Genomic DNA, 19,234 nt, shown 5'->3' with positions numbered 1-19,234 from the left:
GTGGCTGTGTGGTAAGTAGTTTGCTTATCAGCCACATGGTTCCGGGTTTAATCCCACTGTGTGGCACCTTGGGCAAGTGTCTTCTACTATAGCCTCAGGCTGACCAAAGCCTTGTGAGTGGATTTGGTAGGCAGAAGCTGAAAGAAGCCTGTTGTATATATATGTGTGTGTGTGTGTGTGTGTGTGTGTGTGTGTGTGTGTGTGTGTATGTTTGTGTGTCTGTGTTTGTTCCGCCAATATCACTTGACAACCGATACTGGTGTGTTTACATCCCCATAACTTAGCGGTTCGACAAAAGAGATCGATAGAATAAGTACTAGGTTTACAAAGAATAAGTACTTGGGCCAAATTGACTAAAGGTGGTGCTCTAGCATGGCCATAGTCAAATGACTGAAACAAGTAAAAGTGTAAAAAAGTAAAGATTATATATTATCTGAGCATATAAACAAACATTAATTTTGAATTCACTTTTCCATACTAATATAGGCATGATAGGTTGTAATGGTCTGAGCGAGTTCTTGTTCAGTGTTCCTACTCTTCAAGGTGTGTTGAGGATTCACATAACACTTGTACATTTTATATCACCAAGTTTATACACTAGAAACCTTTGCTAGCCTATACTAGATTTCAGACAGAAGGAAAACAGCAAAAAAACATTAAACCAATGCAGCCTTGGTTCACCAATCTTTCTGTCCAATTGACTATTAAATATAAGTCCCCTTCAGCTCAAAACCCTTTGAGAGAATATTGTTTGACTGATGTGCATCCAACCTTCTTTCTCTTAAGAGAACCACTTTTCCATGCTTTTCTATAGCTTTCACATATGTTACAGCCATATCTTTGCCTAACTGAATTAATAAACTTGATCTAGTGTAGTACAGACAAAATATGTAAAGTCTCTTTTGATGACACTGGATAACAACAAGTCAATCTCCCTGTTAGATATAGCTGTTTGGGTCTTTGATCCCTGGTTACTTTGACACTGTAGGCATATCTGTCTTCATTAGTCTTTTGTCATACCCTTATCAGCAAAATCCTCCAAAACCTCACAATATCTACTACACTAAGGATTCACAAAACTGCCTACATAAATGGACACAACTCATTAGCCTCAATTTTGCTAACATTTTATTAGTTCAGCTTCAATGGGATGCTCTGCAGTGCTGTAAAGTCTCGAGCACTTGATGACTTCAACTAATCTGTTTCAATACTACGTCCCAGCTACACAGTTACACATAGCTGAATGCCATACTTGACTGGTACCCAGTTGGATAACAACTAATTCTGTATTGGCTTTTCATTTCAACTTTGACTTCAGATCAGCAAATAGTACCAACGCCCTTGTGGGTCTAGAGTTCACATTTTCAAATTTTCTCTCTTATAATATTGCTTCAGTGTCAGCCACTTTCCTTGACATGTTACCCTTAATGATATTGTCAAACATGGTTTGGACAAAATTAGTTTTCTGTGGGGATCAGCAAATGACTCAATGAAAGATATTACAATTTTCCTGCTCTGAGACAACAAGTCTTTCATCTGGGATGCAACCTGCAGCAATACTGTCTTTAGTGTTAGGCTGGTGAAGTCAAGACTGCATCCAGATGTTTACCACTGTATCAGACCCACAGGTTTGCTAGCTGACAAAATACAAACTGTTCTTCAATTGTGCTTTTTTCCCCTTCCAAATCTGCAGTGGTGGAATCATCTGCTATTTCTAGGTACCAAAACAAGCCCCACTCAAGTTGACTGGGATAAAAGTTGCCATCCATGGAAATAAACCCTGTATTGAAGGGGGTGAAGTATGACCTTCAAACATTGGGCCTCCCCGAGGCAATGACTAGTGACCGGGACCTCTGGAAATATGCTGTGCTTGAGAAGACACAGCAAGTGGAAGTGAGACCATAACCTTGTGGCCTATGCCAGGGGTGTAACCAGTCCACTTATGCATGCCTTTCCTTCATTGGGCACTAAACTCTGCTTGTGAAAACCTGTTGAGTCAAGTGAAATTGAAATCAAATTCAATGACTGGCATCCATGCTAGAGGAGCGCTAAGAGCACCATATGAGTGAGATCATTGCCAGAGCAACAAGCTGGTCTCCATGCCAATGGCACGTTAAAAACACCATTCAAGCATGATCGTTACCTGCATCGCCTTACTGGCACTTGTGCTGGTGGTACATGAAAAAACATTTGAGCAAGGTCGTTGCCAGTGCCGCTGGACTGGTTCCTGTGCAGGTGGCACATAAAAAGCACCATTTGAGCATGGCCATTGCCAGTACCACCTAACTGGCCCTCGTGCCGGTGACACGTAAAAGCATCTACTACACTCTCGGAGTGGTTGGCGTTAGGAAGGGCATCCAGCTGTAGAAACTCTGCCAGATCAGATTGGAGTCTGGTGCAGCCATCTGGTTCGTCAGACCTCAGTCAAATCGTCCAACCCATGCTAGCATGGAAAGCGGACATTAAACGATGAGGATGATGATGATGATGATTGCAATGACTCTTAAACACATCTTGTTTATCATTCTTTGGTATTTTATCTGCTGGAACTACAAAATATTTGCAATATTTAACACTTACAGTATGTCTATAACAAATATAAGTCATAAGAAGTTTATATTAGTTTATTTTATTCAATATAACAGTAACAATGTCAGTTAAACTGTAGATCATTATCAAAACAAAAATTAATACCTGCGTCGGCCGGGAGTCGAACCCGGATCGACTGCTTGGAAGGCAACCATGCTAACCGTTACACCACCGACGCTGGTTCCGCAGATCTGCTGAAAATTTAGTATATAATCGAGATTTACTATCTTGCATGTATGTTTTGTGTGTGTGCGTGCGTCTGCGCGTGTATGTATAACGAAACTATTTATTTATTTTGTATAGAATTATGAATTTTTCAAAGCTTTCTTTCTAAAACTGATAAAGCAAGCAACTAAATTAAATATGAAATAAAGCATTTCATATTTAATTTAATTTACTTTAAAAACTATAACCAGGTTATGTTTAGTGTAACGCCTTCTTAAAAATAAAAACACAAAAGACAAACAAGAATGAATGATGCTTTTTTTTAATATTGCCCATCATATTATAATTTTATTCGTACTTTAACATTTATTTTCTATTTCAGCAATGTGGGCATAGTTTCGGTTGTAGTTAGCACGATTTCCGTCGATTTCCGTAAAAAACTTTTATTTTTTTACATAAGTAAGAGAGAGCGAAAGAGACTAAGAGGAAGCGATTTTACGACGAGAAGGTTTCACTTTGAAATCGGCCTGTGTGCGTTTGATGGGGTGTGGGAGACAGACAGTATGTTGTGTAAGTGAGTGCTTCTGTTAGTGTGTGCGAAGAGACAGAGAGAGTAATGTGTGAAAGAGAGAGATAACTGATTTTTTTACTCGGTGTATGTGTATATGTATGTATGCATGTATGTGTGTGTGTGTGTGTATGTATCTATGTATGTGTGTGTGTTTATGTATGTATGTATGTATGTATGGCCGATTCATCGTAATTTTTTACTCGGTGTATGTGAATATGTATGTCTGCATGTATGTGTGTGTGTGTAAGTACGTGGTGTGTGTGTGTATGTTGTATGTATGTATGTATGGCCGATTCAGTGTTTACATTATTTCGAATTAAAACGAAAGATTACCTTGCGGCGCCTGTTTATGTAACAGTCTGCTATGTAGAAAATAATGAGGTTGACTCAATGGAATAATGACAGTGATCGAAGATATAGACAAAATTTTTTTTATTTAATCGTTATACATGCCTTGTCGACTGCTACTGTGCAGCCTTAATGTCTCTGTTGATGTGGATGGTGAAAGGTAAGAAAAAGATGGGAGAGTTATAAAATGAGGAGATATTCTTCTCATGAGAAAAGAGTTGCATTCAAAGGAAAAAAAAAGTTAATAGTCTATAGAGGTGCACAGAAACTGGGTGCAAGCATGCATATATATGCATGTGTAAACATTGTGTTGTGCAGCAAAAGGAACGAACAGTACAAAATGTGTAAGGAAAAGTGACAAAATCCGATTGGTAATGTTCTGTGTGAAAAGTCTATGCCGGCCATACATACATACATACATACATAAACACACACACATACATAGATACATACACACACACACACACATACATGCATACATACATATACACATACACCGAGTAAAAAAATCAGTTATCTCTCTCTTTCACACATTACTCTCTCTCTGTCTCTTCGCACACACTAACAGAAGCACTTCACTTACACAACATACTGTCTGTCTCCCACACCCCATCAAACGCACACAGGCCGACTTCAAAGTGAAACCTTCTCGTCGTAAAATCGCTTCCTCTTAGTCTCTTTCGCTCTCATTACTTATGTAAAAAATAAAAGTTTTTTACGGAAATCGACGGAAATCTGATCTACGACATACGAAACTTCGCCGCAATGTGTCCTCATTTCTCGATTTTTGTTGGGGTTTTTTTCTGCCTTCCAAGCTAATGCCTTACAGCAGCCATAACTTCTACCTTAGTCAGCATACAGTTGCTTGCATTCACATGCTGCTATTCCATGCACTTCACGTAACGTTGAAATAAATAAATTCAGTGGAAACGAAGCAGTTAAGGTTAATATACCCCGACTTCACCATTTGGCAACCTTTCTATCTCAAGAGTTATATATACTGTCGTATATAACTTGAGGTAGAAAGGGTTAGATCTCTCAATCTTTCATTTCATATTGTCCATTTGGCAAGACATTGTTATGCTTTTAAAGATCCTGTTAATTAAATAATTGCTATAGTTAATAAAATGATTTCTTGCTTAGGTTGACAGGATTGTTTATTACATTCGCTATCTATCTATCTATCTATCTATCTATCTATCTATATATCTATCTATCTATCTATCTATCTATCTATCTATCTATCTATCTTTATTTATTTATTTATTTATTTCTATAAATATAGATAGATAAAGAGAGAGACTAGATAGATAGATAAATAACTTTATTGGCCACACAGGGCTGAACACAGAGAGGTCAAATACAATGTAGAGTTTTTCTTTTCGAGGGGGGGGGCAAAAAAAAAAAAAGATAAAAATAGGGACAACGATCAAAAGGGATCGAAATCGTTTGGGATATACAAAAGTCGAAATAGTATTAAAAAAATAAAAAAGGAAACGTAGTTCCCCAAAATGGAGAGGTTTATCCGTGGAAAGAAAAACCTACGAAAAGACCACGGTGAGTGACCTCGGGCAAAAATGTCATACAAGAACACATTTACAGTTAGCAACTTTTTTTCCATTGTTTTTCTGATTTATAGGATTATACTCAATGTGGTTCCGTCATTCACACGTGCCATCCTTGCTACATTCACCCATCTTTTATTGAAGCATTCGCTAGACAAAACTTCCCTCTCTACACTCATCTTCCTTTTCAAGTGATACTTGAAGAAGTTGATGAAAGATTGACCAGAGGAAAGTGTTTGTCTCTAGTCCTTTCAGACGCATTATTTCGCTATAGTCACAAGTACGATGAAAATGGCTCTTCCTTCTGGTTTGAAGGAAGGAGGCGCGACAATATTGACGATAGACTCGTCTGATAAACTGACTCGTCCCACACGTGACAGCAGTCATTCGATATAAGCCCACAGTTTGGAAATGGTTGGACACTGCACAAATGCGTGCAGAACGGTTTCGTCGCTCTGACCGCATCTCGGGCAGGTCGGCCCGATATTTCCCGAGCCATGTCTGTAGAGCTTATCCCGAATGAGTAGTGCTTCTCGATAGCACTGCCAGACCAGGGATCTCTGGAAGTTGTCTATAGGTCCCGACCAGAAAGTCGTCTTGAACAGGCGATTCAGGTATTCCTCGTCGATGCCCAGGTTCACCCCGAGATCGTCGTCGTACCTCCCCTCCACTAATCCCCTATAGAATGCTTTGGTTGTGATGCCGTCGCTCAAGATCGACCCGGGACGGCATAGTTGCTCAAGAGCAACGCGACACTCGCAGTCACATTCGCCCTTCTGCGGTCTCTTTTTGATCCACGACTGCAGTTCGGTCATGGAGACGAGCTGTGGGGAAAGCGCACCGCTTAAACGGCGACTACACCTGACCACCGTCGTCTATGTAGAGCCGGAGATGTCGCAGTCTCAGTGCATGTCCGCGTATCATTAACCATGGCATGCCCAGCCCTCTTTTTAGCGGGTGTTGGCAGCAAACGGATCGCCTGACCATCGGGATGCTTCCTTTCCACAAGAAGCAGAAGAGGATGCGTTCCAGTTTGGTGATGGTAGGGTCGGGTCAAGGAACGACGGTTAGGCGGTAGTAGATGACGGACGTGATGTACGCGATTACCACCTCAGCCCAACCTTTTAGGGACAGTTTCCTCTCGGCCCATTGCCGTGAGATAGTGCCGCCCCCTACTCGTTATCTCGTCCCAGTTCTTCTCCATTTGGAGGTCCGGACCAAATCAGACCCCTAGCAACTTGACCGTACCGTCGGCCCAGCGTCCCACGACGGTGACACGCTCGTCCCACATCCCCATTCTCGAGGGATGTCCCTCAGCGTTGCCAGCTTCTGCAGTAGTGGCTCGAGAGTCAATACATTCAGAAGTGATGAGAGGGGACATCCCTGACGGACCGAACGTGAAATGTCGAAAGGTCTCGAGAGATGCCCATTCACGCGAATTACCAAACGGATGCCTCTGTACAAGGTAGCTATCCGGCCGTGGAAGATGGGACCGAAATCAGCCACTATGAGGACAGCCTCCAAGTATCGATGATCTCTCCTATCGAAAGCTTTGGATTGATCCAAATTGATCAGGGCCCCACCCATGCCAGGTTCCTTAACTACCCTGTCTATGATGCAGCGCATTAGATGGAGGTTGTCATGGATGCTCCGGCCCGGCACGACGCACGTTTGCGCCTTGTCGACCAGTTTCTCGATGACAAGCGCCATCCTCTTGGCTAACACCTTGGCCAAAATTTTCAAATCTGCATTGAGCAGAGTAATGAGCCTAAAGTTATCTATTACGTCCCCCTTGTTTGGATCTTTCTTCAGCAGCGTTAGGGCTCCTCGGCTCACAAAACCGGGGATGCTTCCATTTTGCTGCTAGTTGCAGTATACTGCTGCCAAGACGCCTCCAAACAAGTCTGCATACAGCTGTAAAGCTCGTAGGGCAGACCATCCAAACTCGGTGACTTGTCACTCGAGCATCCTGCCATCGCATCCCGTACGTCCGCCACCGTGATTGCACCTTTGTAACACTCTGCCTGTCTCGCCGAGAGTCGTGACAGGCTGTGCAGGTAGGCACTGAAGTCCACCCTACGTTTTCGCTCGCCACTCGTCCCGAACAGTCGGGCAAAATGCTGCTGAAAGGCCTCACACATTTTACTGGGCTCAAGTAATTCGCGCCCCTGTTCATCTACCAGAGACCGAATGGTGGCTTTGTTGCCCTGTTGCACCTCCGCCACCTGGGTCTCTAGCGCGGCTCCAACAGCTTCGTTCCTTAGAGCATACATGCTAGCCATGACAACACGCCCTTTGTGTTTGGCGTTGAAGTGTTGGTAGAGGGCCTACCTCACCGCCAATACGTCAGATGTGATGCCACATCTAATCGTCTCTTCTAGCTTCTTAGCTAGATTACCCTCTAGTCTGTTTCTATCTCTCGCTATTGCTTTGCTATGCCTAATCGCTTCTGCTTTTATGGCCGCCTGCCCTCCACCACTACGTACAACTTGTATCCTTCTGTTAATTCAATGGATGTTGGTATTTTATTTATCGATGTTTGATCAATTTGCGAGAGGATTTCAAGTGTCCTTCCGACCCAGTTTTGCTGTTCTAAGACAGCAATTTTTAAAATGTTAATTTCTTCCATTTCGAAACAGATGGCAGATAATAGCCATTGAGTCTCTACTTCTGGAGGTACATTTTTTTATTGTAACTTTTGTCACTCTCTGGCCAAGATAAGTTGGTATCATCACTAACTCATCCACGTGGAGAGTCAGTGTTGAGAACCGTTTGGCTAGATTTTCATTGTAGAATCGCACTTGAACTGTGCTGAATTTATGCCACCAATTGACATATTCCTTGTGTGCCCATACAGGGCGAAGGCATTTTTCAATTTTTTGTTGTGGTGCATTTTCAGTTTTTTGTTTGTTTTTGTACTTACTATTTTATAAATGATTGTTCTTTTTGGGGTTTGTTCAATAATGATTTTAGGTATGTGTAAGTGTAAGTTTTGTCCTTCTTTGCTAAGCAGTACTTTTGTATCGTTGATTTGTTGGGCAGTGAATGTTACAATAGTTTCTTTTGTTTTATCGCCTCAGCGAAATTTGTTTTGTCCTTGGTGGTGGTGGTGGTGGTGGTGGTGGTAGCAGAGGTGTTAGTTATGGCTGCTGAAGTTGTAGTAGTGGTGTTGGTGTTGGCGGTATTGTCTCTTGTGGAGGCCACAGTGGACTGCTTTGTGATGATTTCGTTGTTGTTATTGTTGTTGTTGTTGGTGTTGGTGGTGGTAGTGTTGGTGTTGGTGGTGGTGGTGGTGGTGGTGGTAGTAACAGGGCCGTTAACGATTGTGGTTGCAGTATCAATGACGTTGACAAGCGTTCACTTTCACATCTCTCAGATTTGCCTTTGATTTATTTGTATTTTTCATGTCTGTAGTTGTATTCAAGTGTGTGTGTGCAGGAGTTATTCTTTTTTTTTCTCCTAGCGTTTCAAGGCTAGGGAAATGCTGGTCCATGAACGAATTTGACCAGCGTTCTATTACGAAATTTCTCAACATTTTTCAAAGTCGAGAACAAAAATAGAAATTTAAATGAGGTTGAAACTGCCCCTTGAAAACACACTCAAACGAAAGTCGGGTGCTTCACACACCTTGTATGCAAAATTTAAAACAAAATGTGTGCAATAAAAGATCGTAAAAAAGCGATTACCGGCAGAACCGATGCGACAACAAGTCAGTTGATAGATAGATATATAGACAGACAGACAGATAGATAGATGTAGGAATATGAGTTGGGTAATGACATACATAGATTGTTTGTGCTTAATCTTTATCTGTCCGGATATTCTTTCTGAAAGGAAAAATAAGATTCAAGTAACTTTAAAATAGCATGGAACATATAAAATTTAAGCAAGAAAATGTTTTTAAAATAAGTTTGAATATAAAAGAAAAGATGATAAAAAGAATTTTAATTAATCGCTACACTCCACCACCAATTCAGTAAACAAAACGATGAAAAGGTAAAAAGAAATTAAGAGAATTGAATAAAGAAACTAAATTTTAAAATAAGTGTATGAATTTGTTCTTCTGCCAACAGATACGGTTTTCACTCATAACATATTATGTTAAAAAGAAACAGTAAATTAAACGTAAAGATATACAAATTAAGTAAGTAAACTTAATTGCATTGATAGATATTACAAGATAAAATATCAGGTCTATTCATCGATGAAATAAATCGTGTAATAAGAATGTGTGCGTGCGTACGTGTTGCTAACACCTAGAAGAAGGTACTTCATTTACACTATCCAAAACGAATGGAACTTTAGTCAGGAGGAACTGATATCATCGGACAGTATCCCGCGACCTGCAGGTGTTTCGATCCAGAACCATAACACCCTCCTATTGGTGGGTCAGCAGAGGTGGCCAAATCACTACTCATCATCTCCTGGCTTCCAGCCTAACTCCTCTCTTTTGCTCCTTAACCAGCAAGAGGCTCTTTCTGCTGTCTCTACCATCCTGCGAACATCCACCCTCATTCCAATGGCAGTAAGCATGCTCCATACTGACTGGGCAAGGAACCCCCTACAGCCAACCTCCACTGGGAAAAGCCATAACTGCCATCCCTTATCCCTGCAATCCTACAGAAAGCTCTCATACTTAGCACACTTCAATTCATAGGCTTGATCGCACTCTTCTTCCCGTGGGACTGTAAGCTCAATCAAGGTTATTTTCTTGGGATTTTCAGACCACAGAAATACATCTGGCCTCTAGGTTGTATGGACAACCTCTGATCTCAGCATGTAATTCCAACGGTGTTGTGTAGCTTCAGCATGCTTTCAGTCTGTGCAACTGTGATGCTAGCCTCCCACTTTCACCTGGACCTGGTTGTAATACCTGCATGTCTGACACACTCATTGTGAGAGTCCCTGTACATCATTACAACTCTGCATTTTGCAACTTTGAATTCCTTCACTACGGATGACAGAGGAAGTTGTAGCTGTCCAGATCTTATGTACAGGCCTATTGAAGTGAAGCTTGGGGTGACACCTAACAAGCCCCGGAAGTATTTATTTACCTCTCTCTCTCCACTCTTTCTACTCTTGACATTAGAATCTCATACACAATCAATAACTATATGAATCTTTGAAGCAGTTCATGTTGGTAGATCCATGCCTTGTATTTTCCTGGAAGCCTTGGTTGTTCAATCATCTTCAGCCACTTCTTCGCTTGCTTCTCAGTATAGGCAACATTGCTTTTGTCAGAGAGTGAACTGTCAAACCTCTTTCCAAAGCATTTAATTGGATTTTTCTCTATTCATGAAATAGCCTTTCCTTCAACTTCCAGCTCAATTTTGTTTAATTTGCCTCTCCTGATCCCCATACTCCTAGATTTCTTGGACTTAAACCTCATTCTAGCCTATGTTGCCATGTGTTCAAGTGAAGTCAGCATCCTCTCAGCCTATTCATGGGTTGTGGTTGTCATTGTAAGATCATCCAGGAAACTACTTATTGGATGTTGTTGGTTGCTTGATTCCTTTGTTAGTACTTTGGCTTCTTTATCAGCAGCTGTTATGAGGAGTTTCATTGCTATGATGAAAAGGATGGGGTCAACATATTTTAGTGAAAATTTTATAACCCACTGCTGGTGATTTAAAAAGTAAAACTTAAATTTGGAAGCAATTTTTAAAGCTAAGTACAGATAATGGATAAGGATCATTACTGCCAAAACATAAATGAATGTAATTTTGCAATATACTGGCAAAGTTGTTAAAAGCAAGAACAAAAGAAAGAAAGGAAATCCATTGAAGTTAATTTTTTTTCATAAAGCTAATCAATCCTCATACTCAACAAACAATATATATATATCTATGTGTGTGTATATATGTATATGTCTATGTGTATATATATGTATATGTATATCATCATCATCGTTTAACGTCCGTTTTCCATGCTAGCATGGAAAACGGACACACACACATATATATATATATATATATATATATACATATATATACATATACATATACACATATATATATATATATATATATATATATATATATATATATATATGCACATATATATATACATATATATATATACACATATATGCATATATATATATACATATATGCATATATATATATATATATATATATATATATATATATATTAGAAGAAATAAGGTACTCAGAAATCTGGATGGTTTTATATTTACAGATATTTATTAAAATATCTGTAAATATAAAACCATCCAGATTTCTGAGTACCTTATTTCTTCTTATATATAATACCTGTACATCATCTCCAAACCTTATAATATATATATGTATATATATATATATGTATGTATGTATGTATGTATGTATGTATGTATGTATGTATGTATGTATATGTATATATAGGAAAATTGAATAAGGAGACAAATGCTCAGCATGTAATTAAATCATTTATATCTTCATATTTTCTACATATGTTTCGATGGATGCATTCAAAATACGTCCGACAGGATGAATTATGAAGATATAAATGATTTAATTACATCCTGAGCATTGTCTACTTATTCAATTTTTCCTATTTCCTCCTAAATACAACTTACTTATCCCGGAATCAAATCACACACAAGTGTGATCATTGTTTTTTGGGACACTTAAGAAACATTTAGCTACCTTGTAATTATTCCCATGGATCTTTCCTATAAATTGTACACTTATATATATGTATATATATATATATATATATATATATATATATATAGTCTAAATTATGCAAAAATGAAAATAACACTGACATATATTTACCAATATTACATAAAAATATCTTGAAACACTAAAGAGTAAATTTATTCAATAAAATTGCCATTGGCTTCAACCATGGCCTCCAGATGACTCTGGAATCTCCTGTAACTCTTCTGGATGGCCACCTTGTTTAAGTTGGTGAATGCTGCCATAATCTATGCCTTCAGTTCATCTTTGGTGTTACAAGGAGTTTAGTTGGTCTGTCACTCAACTGTGCCCCACACATAATAATCAAGGGGATTGCAGTCTGGGGAGTTAGGTGGCCAGATGTTAGGGGTGATGTGGTTGCAGAAATTGTCTGACAGTTATGACTGCATTCTCCTGTTTGTGTGGCATGGGTGCAGAGCTTTGTTACCAGACATAGGGTCTTCCACCAGCCACCCTCTTGACCCAGGGCAGCACTGCTTCCTCCAGGCACTTGAAGTAGGTTTCTGTGTTGAGTCTGAGGTCATGTGGGAAGATGAATGGAAGCATAACATTGCCATCACTAGTTATCACTCCAAACACCATGATGTTGACTGGATGTTTGATTTTTATCTCTCTTGATACATGCCCTCAGATTGCGCTGTTATCAGATTGACACCCAAGCACTCTGAAATGTTTGTATTGGAGCTTCCAGCATGAATGGCAAGCAGTACAGCATGTTGTTTTCAAATTTCTGGCAGAATGAATTGCGTCATGGTGCTGTTTCTCATAGATGGTGCCCCTGGCTTTAAGGGTATCACAAAAGACCTAAGTGTGTGAATTTAAAAAGGGAATAAAAGCATAATTAACTGACACTATTGTATTTTCTTTTACCCAAAGCCAGGAACTTTTCAACATTCACTCATATGTGTACATGTATATATATAAATACAATCTAAGGATCCACATGTAGGAAGTTTGTAAGCTTCAAGCAGTCAGTGGCAGGTATAGAGAACAATAAGAGGACAGTATATAATAAGATACCAAAACAATTTATTGGCCTTAAGAGTTACATACTTTTCCCATATCAAAGTTGCGGAGAAATTCGATAAGCTGATAGTTTCTATATAGCTCACTGTTAGCAACTAAAGCTGCTAAAAATGCAAAAATTCAAATTGAGGGAGGAGAACATGTATGTTTCTTAGCTAGTGGAAGCATAACAATTGCATTACGAGCTTCAGCTATCTAAGAAACATATCTATTGTGCATGTCACCTGTTTTACTCCTTCAATATGTTTATATATATATATATCATCATCATCATCATCATCATTTAGCATCCGTTTTCCATGCTAGCATGGGTTGGACGGTTCAACTGGGGTCTGTGAAGCCGGAAGGCTTCATCAGGCCCAGTCAGATCTGGCAGTGTTTCTACGGCTGGATGCCCTTCCTAACGCCAACCACTCCGTGAGTGTAGTGGGTGCTTTTTACGTGCCACCCGCACAGGTACCAGACAGAGCTGGCAAACAGCCACGAATGGATGGTGCTTTTATGTGCCACCGGCACGGGGGCCAGGCGAGGCTGGCAACGGACACGAGTGGATGGTGCTTTTACGTGCCACCGGCACGGGGGCCAGGCGAGGCTGGCAACAGACATATATATATATATATATATATATATATATATATAAAATAATATAATAATAATAATTGTGTACAGTGCTCAGGTGCACTACAACTCATCTAAAGTGTATATATAATCAGGTGTAGTTTCGGCGGATTTCGGAAAGCATGAGGGCCTTAAAGGATGCAGTGTCATGGCAGTCTACAACTGACGCAGGCAGTTTATTCCATGCTTCAGCAACTCTGAACGTGAAAAAATGTTTCCAAAAGTCATGGGAGCTGTGTTGTTTTCTGACTTTGTAGGCATGTCCACGTGTGTTAGACACATGGAGATCAAAAAGGTGTTCAGTGTTGTTGTTGGTGAGGTGGTTGATAACCTTGTGGGTGTTTACCAAGTCCGTCACCAGACGCCAGAGCTTCAGTGAATCCATGCCCAGGGAAACAAGGCGCTCAGAATATGGTAGGTGTCTGATGGAGGGTATGCGTTTGGTTGCACGTCTCTGGACAGATTCCAGGAGGTCAATGTTCTGAGCAAGATAGGGATTCCAAACTGATGATGCGAATTCCAAGTGTGGTCGTACCATAGCTGTATACAGTTTTAAATAGATGGCTGGAGAGCGGCTAACAAAAGTCTTGCTGAGTGATGCCAAGACACCCTCGGCCTTCTTGACAATTTTAGAGATATGCTTTGTCCAACGCAAATCACTGCTGACAGTGATGCCTAGGTCATGCTCGCAAGAGGATTTCTTGATATCAGTGTTGTGGAGGGAGTATGTGGACGCAGGGTTTTTTCTCCCAAAATGCATGGTGGTACACTTGTCCACAGCCAGTTTCAGTTGCCAGTCTGTGATCCATTGCTGCATTGTGTCTAGGTCTGATTGCAGGAAAGAGTTGTAGACATCAGGATCAGTCCTCTTGATTTCAAGGTACAGCTTGATGTCGTCTGCATATTTCAATACTGTGGCATTCTTTAAATTGGCATCTATGTCATTAATGTATGCCACAAACAGGAGAGGACCAAGGACAGATCCCTGTGGTACACCCGATGACATCTCATATGGTGTAGAGTGCTGTCCTAGAACTGTGACTACCTCCTTTCAGCTGAGGATGAAGGATTTCAACCAGTTAAAAAGGTCATCCCCCACACCCATAACAGAGAGTTTCACCATAAGCCTTTTGTGTGGCACAGAGTTGAAAGCCTTAGCAAAGTCAAGGTAGACAACATTCACCCATGAGCCACTGTCAGTGATCTGAGTAATGTCCTCAAGGAACTCGACAAGCTGGTCACTGCAGCTGGAGTTAGGGACAAATCCATATTGTGAGGGTCGGATGAGACTGTGAGAGCTCCAGAAGTTCCAGAGTGTTTCTCTGACACACGATTCCATCAGTTTTGCAATACAGCTAGTGAGACTGACTGGGCGATAGTTGACAGGTGATGTGCGGTCACCCTTTTTGAACAGAGGAATGACACTGGCAGTTTTCCACTGCTCCGGAGTAGCACCATTGTTGAGACAGTACTGGAAGAAAATAGAAAGCTGGTGTAAAAGGAAGTGCCTGCCACGTTTGAGAAGCAGGTATGTAACTCCATCGAGACCAGGGGAGGCATAGTTGCGCTTATTTTGAAGGTGACGTCGCAGCATTGCAGGTGTAAATTCCATAGTTGTTATGGAGTTTGCTGTTAGTGATGGTGAAGATGGTACATTTTGACTTTTAACAGTGAATATGTTTGCATAGCACTCGGCAATGAGTTCTGCGCATTCCTTGGGGTCGTCAGTGATCTGGTTTGTGTGAAGGTTGCGAAGAGGGGCCACTGGAGAGTGAGGTCTCTGCTTTGAATGCACATATTTCCAGAAAACCTTGCTGTCAGGATTGGCTGCTATGCACTGTTCAAATTCAAGCACTGCATTTTTTGTCACTTGCTTGAGGTGGTTGGAGGATTTATTCCGCTTCTTCCTGTTGGTGTCTGATTTATGCAACTTGTATTCCTGTTCAGCAGTCCGACGTTCCTTCCTGGCAAGTCGGACCGCTGAAGTTTTCCAAATTGCCCTTTTGGGACGGTTCTTCTTTTTTTGTTTACGTGGCACTGATGCTGCACATGCTGCCCATATTGAGTCCAGGATAATCTGGAGTATAGTATTCACATCTCCAGAGTTGTAGAATTCACGCCAGTTTGGGTGCTGTAGTTCAGTGTGGTACAGGTTCCAATCTGCTCTCTTCCAATCGAAGGAAGCAGATTGGAGATGGTTCAGGTGTTTGTTGCCCGCAAGAGCCAGATTGGCGATGATCATAGCATGATCAGAGTCACCTAAAGGTTCCTCCGTAGTGCAATTATAACCGCTTCAGGAGTTGTGGTGAAGAGCAGGTCCAAGGTGTTGTCGCCTCTTGTTGGAGAGGTGACTACTTGTGACCAGTTTGAGTCCAGCACAAGCTCAACAAAATCGTTTGCACTCTGTGGCCAATGGAAGGTTTCCCAATCGATCTCAGGATGATTGAAATCGCCTGCAATAAACACATAAGTGGCTGTTTTCCTGGCAGCAGCTCGGAGGATGTTGCAAAGCTGTGTGTCCTGATGGTAATTTGGGGGACGATAAACAACGCCAAGCAGGAGTGTTGACATGGTCATACGTACGTCACAGAAAAAAACTTCTTCTTGTGATTCGTTCAAATCGGCACAAGGAATTACCAAAAAATTTGAACGAAGGTAGACCATCACACCACCACCACGGCGGTTAGTGCGGTCCTTACGGAAGAGGTTGTACCCCGTGATGTTGAAAACCCCATCACAGAGTAAGGAATGCGCCCATGTTTCCGTGACAGTGATGAAGTCAGGGTCAATACTTCTGACGTAGGCGTTGAACAAATGTATTTTGTTGCATAAACTGCGAGCATTTAAGGACAACAATTTGTACCCTGCTCGCAGTTTATGATGGTGTGTAGAGGATGGCAGGTTGTCCTGGCTTAGTTTCCCTGAGTTGCTGTAGTCTTTTTAGTTATTGTGGGTAGAGAGCACTCAGACCAGCTGGTATCTCTCTTCCACGTTTCATCAGTCTTGACACATATATATATGTGTTTGTGTGTGTGTGTGTGTGTGTGTGTGTGTGTGTGTGAGTGCATGTGTGTGTGCGCATGTGTGCACGTGCATGTACGTGTGTATCCATTTTGGCAACAATTTGGAGAAAAAAATCAATACAAATGTAGTGTGCTAGTTTATTTAAACTGCTTCACAGTATACTAGTAACTCTTCAGCATACTAGGACACTAACTTCACTGGAAACTAAGACTTTATGGTAACTTCTCTGTATTCTAGGACACTATAATAACTTCACTCTGTACTAGGATTCTATAGTAAACTCCACAATATACTTGGACAATGAGTAATATTCACTGCATATTTGACTTAGTGTAAAAGAATATTTTCTTACAAATGTTCACTACTTCACAAAAACTATATCAGACCTTCTCTAAATGCATTAAAAACATTACAACATATTCAGAACAATTTGCGGGTGTTGTTTGCTTCTCCCATCAACCATTTTTCATTTCATCATCATCATAGTGTCCTCATCCAGCCTGCAGCTACACCTTCCGTGTAATACCTTTATAGCAAATCAAATGAAATAAAGTAATCATCATATTCCAATTTCCTTCACTTTTCAATGATTAGCAGATGAGCAACTATCTTTTCATACAAATACAGCACAGGCTACGTTTTCAGGTTTTTTGGATAAAGTTTTCAGAAATAACCATTAATTCCATGAAATATTCATGGGTCCCACTAGTTCTGATGACTCTACTAATTCACTGCCCTAACAGTCAAATACTAGGTTGTTATAACCAACTAAGCCCACCAACAAAATATGTGACTTTGTGCCTTTGTTGAAAACTATTATCAATATCATTAATATTCTTATTATTATCAAGGTAATGTTTACCTATTGTTCTTTCAGATACAATAATGTTTTCTAACTTTGGCTCAAAGCTAGAAATGTTGATTAAGTTGACCTCTGAACTCAGTATTTTGTTTTTATCAACACCAGTTTGGAAGTGTGTAAACTAAGTATGGATAAGCTGTGACCTCTGATGTATGGGTATAGTCAAACTGCTTTCAATGTATTGTTATAAAGCTGTTATTGTAAAAGGAGTGAGTGCTAGAACAGTGGAGAGCGAGAGAGAGGGAGATGATAAACTGAGCTTAATGAAATGTTTAAATTTTCCTCACTTTAACCAAAGTCACTGTGCAGTTCAACAATTAGACTGATAGTAAATACACCAGGGGAGCAATGCGTGTGTGTTTGTGTGCATGTATGTGTATGTGAGTTTGTGTGTGTGTGTATGTATGTGCATATGTATGTGAGTTTGTGTGTGGGTATGTATGTGTATATGTATGTGTACACCTGTTGTGTACAGGTGTGTGTGAGTGTGTGTGTCTGTGAGTGTGTGTCTGCATGCACATGTGTGTGCGTGTGTGTGCATATGTGTATATGTATGTGAGTGTTTGTGTGTATACGTAGTGTACATGTATGTGAGTGTGTGTGTGTGTGTTTTACTGTCTGCTTGCCTTGACTTTGCCTGATAGCTGTAAATGAGTATCACCATCATGCATGTGGTGTCCTTTGTTTCTAATCTTCCGTGAAAACATGTTCAACCATGGAGAATTATATTACCTTACTTGGAAACAGCTGAGGGTTGGCAACAGGAAGGGCATCCAGCTGAACAAAATGTGCCTCAACAAATTCCATCAAACCCATGCTAGCATGGAAAAAAATGGATGTCAAAACAATGATGATAATGAGGATGATGATAATCATGTAGTGAAAGGAAAGTAATGAAATGACATATATAGGTACACTGACAACCATAGCTACACAAAGGTGACACAGACAACAGGGTCACTTTTCCCTGACAGAGCAGCAAGAGGGGTTAGCATCAACCTGAATGAGTGATAATAGATCTAAAGTGCTTGTGGGATGACGTCAGCAGCTGGGTGCGTTGACCGGAAGTTGGGGCAACCGGAAGGGGCAGCTGTGAGGCGTGCGCAGGGAGCGGGGATTTCGGCCTTTCCAACGAGGGTCGTCGAGGTGTTAAGATGTGTGAAGACGTTGCTAAGGTTGGGTGAAGCAGCTGCTATCATTAGCGTTTGGGTCGGGGCTGTGACGAAGGATCTGTTACCACTGAAGGGTCTCTATCAGAGCGAAGAGAAGGTAGGTGCTGTTATATATTGACTACCTCGCGCACACCACAGTGTTCTACCTGGGAGCACCAAGTCTATTTTTTTTTTTTTTTTTTTTGTAGGCATAGTTCACCTTGGGCTGTATTTTCTAAGGTAACCTTTCTTGTCCTTTTTTAAGAAGGTATGGCATGATTTGGTTGCTATTTCTAATACTCAAGCAACCTCCTAGATGTTCTTTCCTTTACTCAACCTTGCAGTTCATATCCAGTTACAGCTACCCTCTTGGCCCTTCCATCCTTGCATCAGTAGAGCATCCAAAATGTGACAACTGGAAAGAGAAAGGGCTGTACCAGCACTTGGCTCACATGAGCAATGTGAAATAAAGATCCTTGCTCAAAGATGCAATATGCCTCTCATTCCTGGAATGGAACCAATGACTATCACCTTAACCACTAATGTTGCATAAGCACAAGGACAGAATTTTAATTACAAGGTGTTGGGCTAAATATGACAATTTTATGTTT

General features: G+C 40.7%; 1 non-coding gene across 1 annotated transcript; it reads right to left on the bottom strand.

Annotated features, from left to right (window-relative positions):
* Positions 1-2,695: 2,695 nt before the first annotated feature.
* On the bottom strand, positions 2,696-2,767 carry Trnag-ucc. The gene has a single exon. It is a non-coding gene; the product is annotated as a tRNA-Gly (tRNA).
* Between the last annotated feature and the right edge of the window lie 16,467 nt (positions 2,768-19,234).

The sequence above is a fragment of the Octopus sinensis genome, linkage group LG3, assembly GCF_006345805.1.
Source record: "Octopus sinensis linkage group LG3, ASM634580v1, whole genome shotgun sequence".
NCBI classification, from domain to species: Eukaryota; Metazoa; Mollusca; class Cephalopoda; order Octopoda; family Octopodidae; genus Octopus; species Octopus sinensis.
The sequence above is the reverse complement of the archived record's forward strand: the minus strand, read 5'-3'. Positions and strand labels throughout refer to the sequence as shown.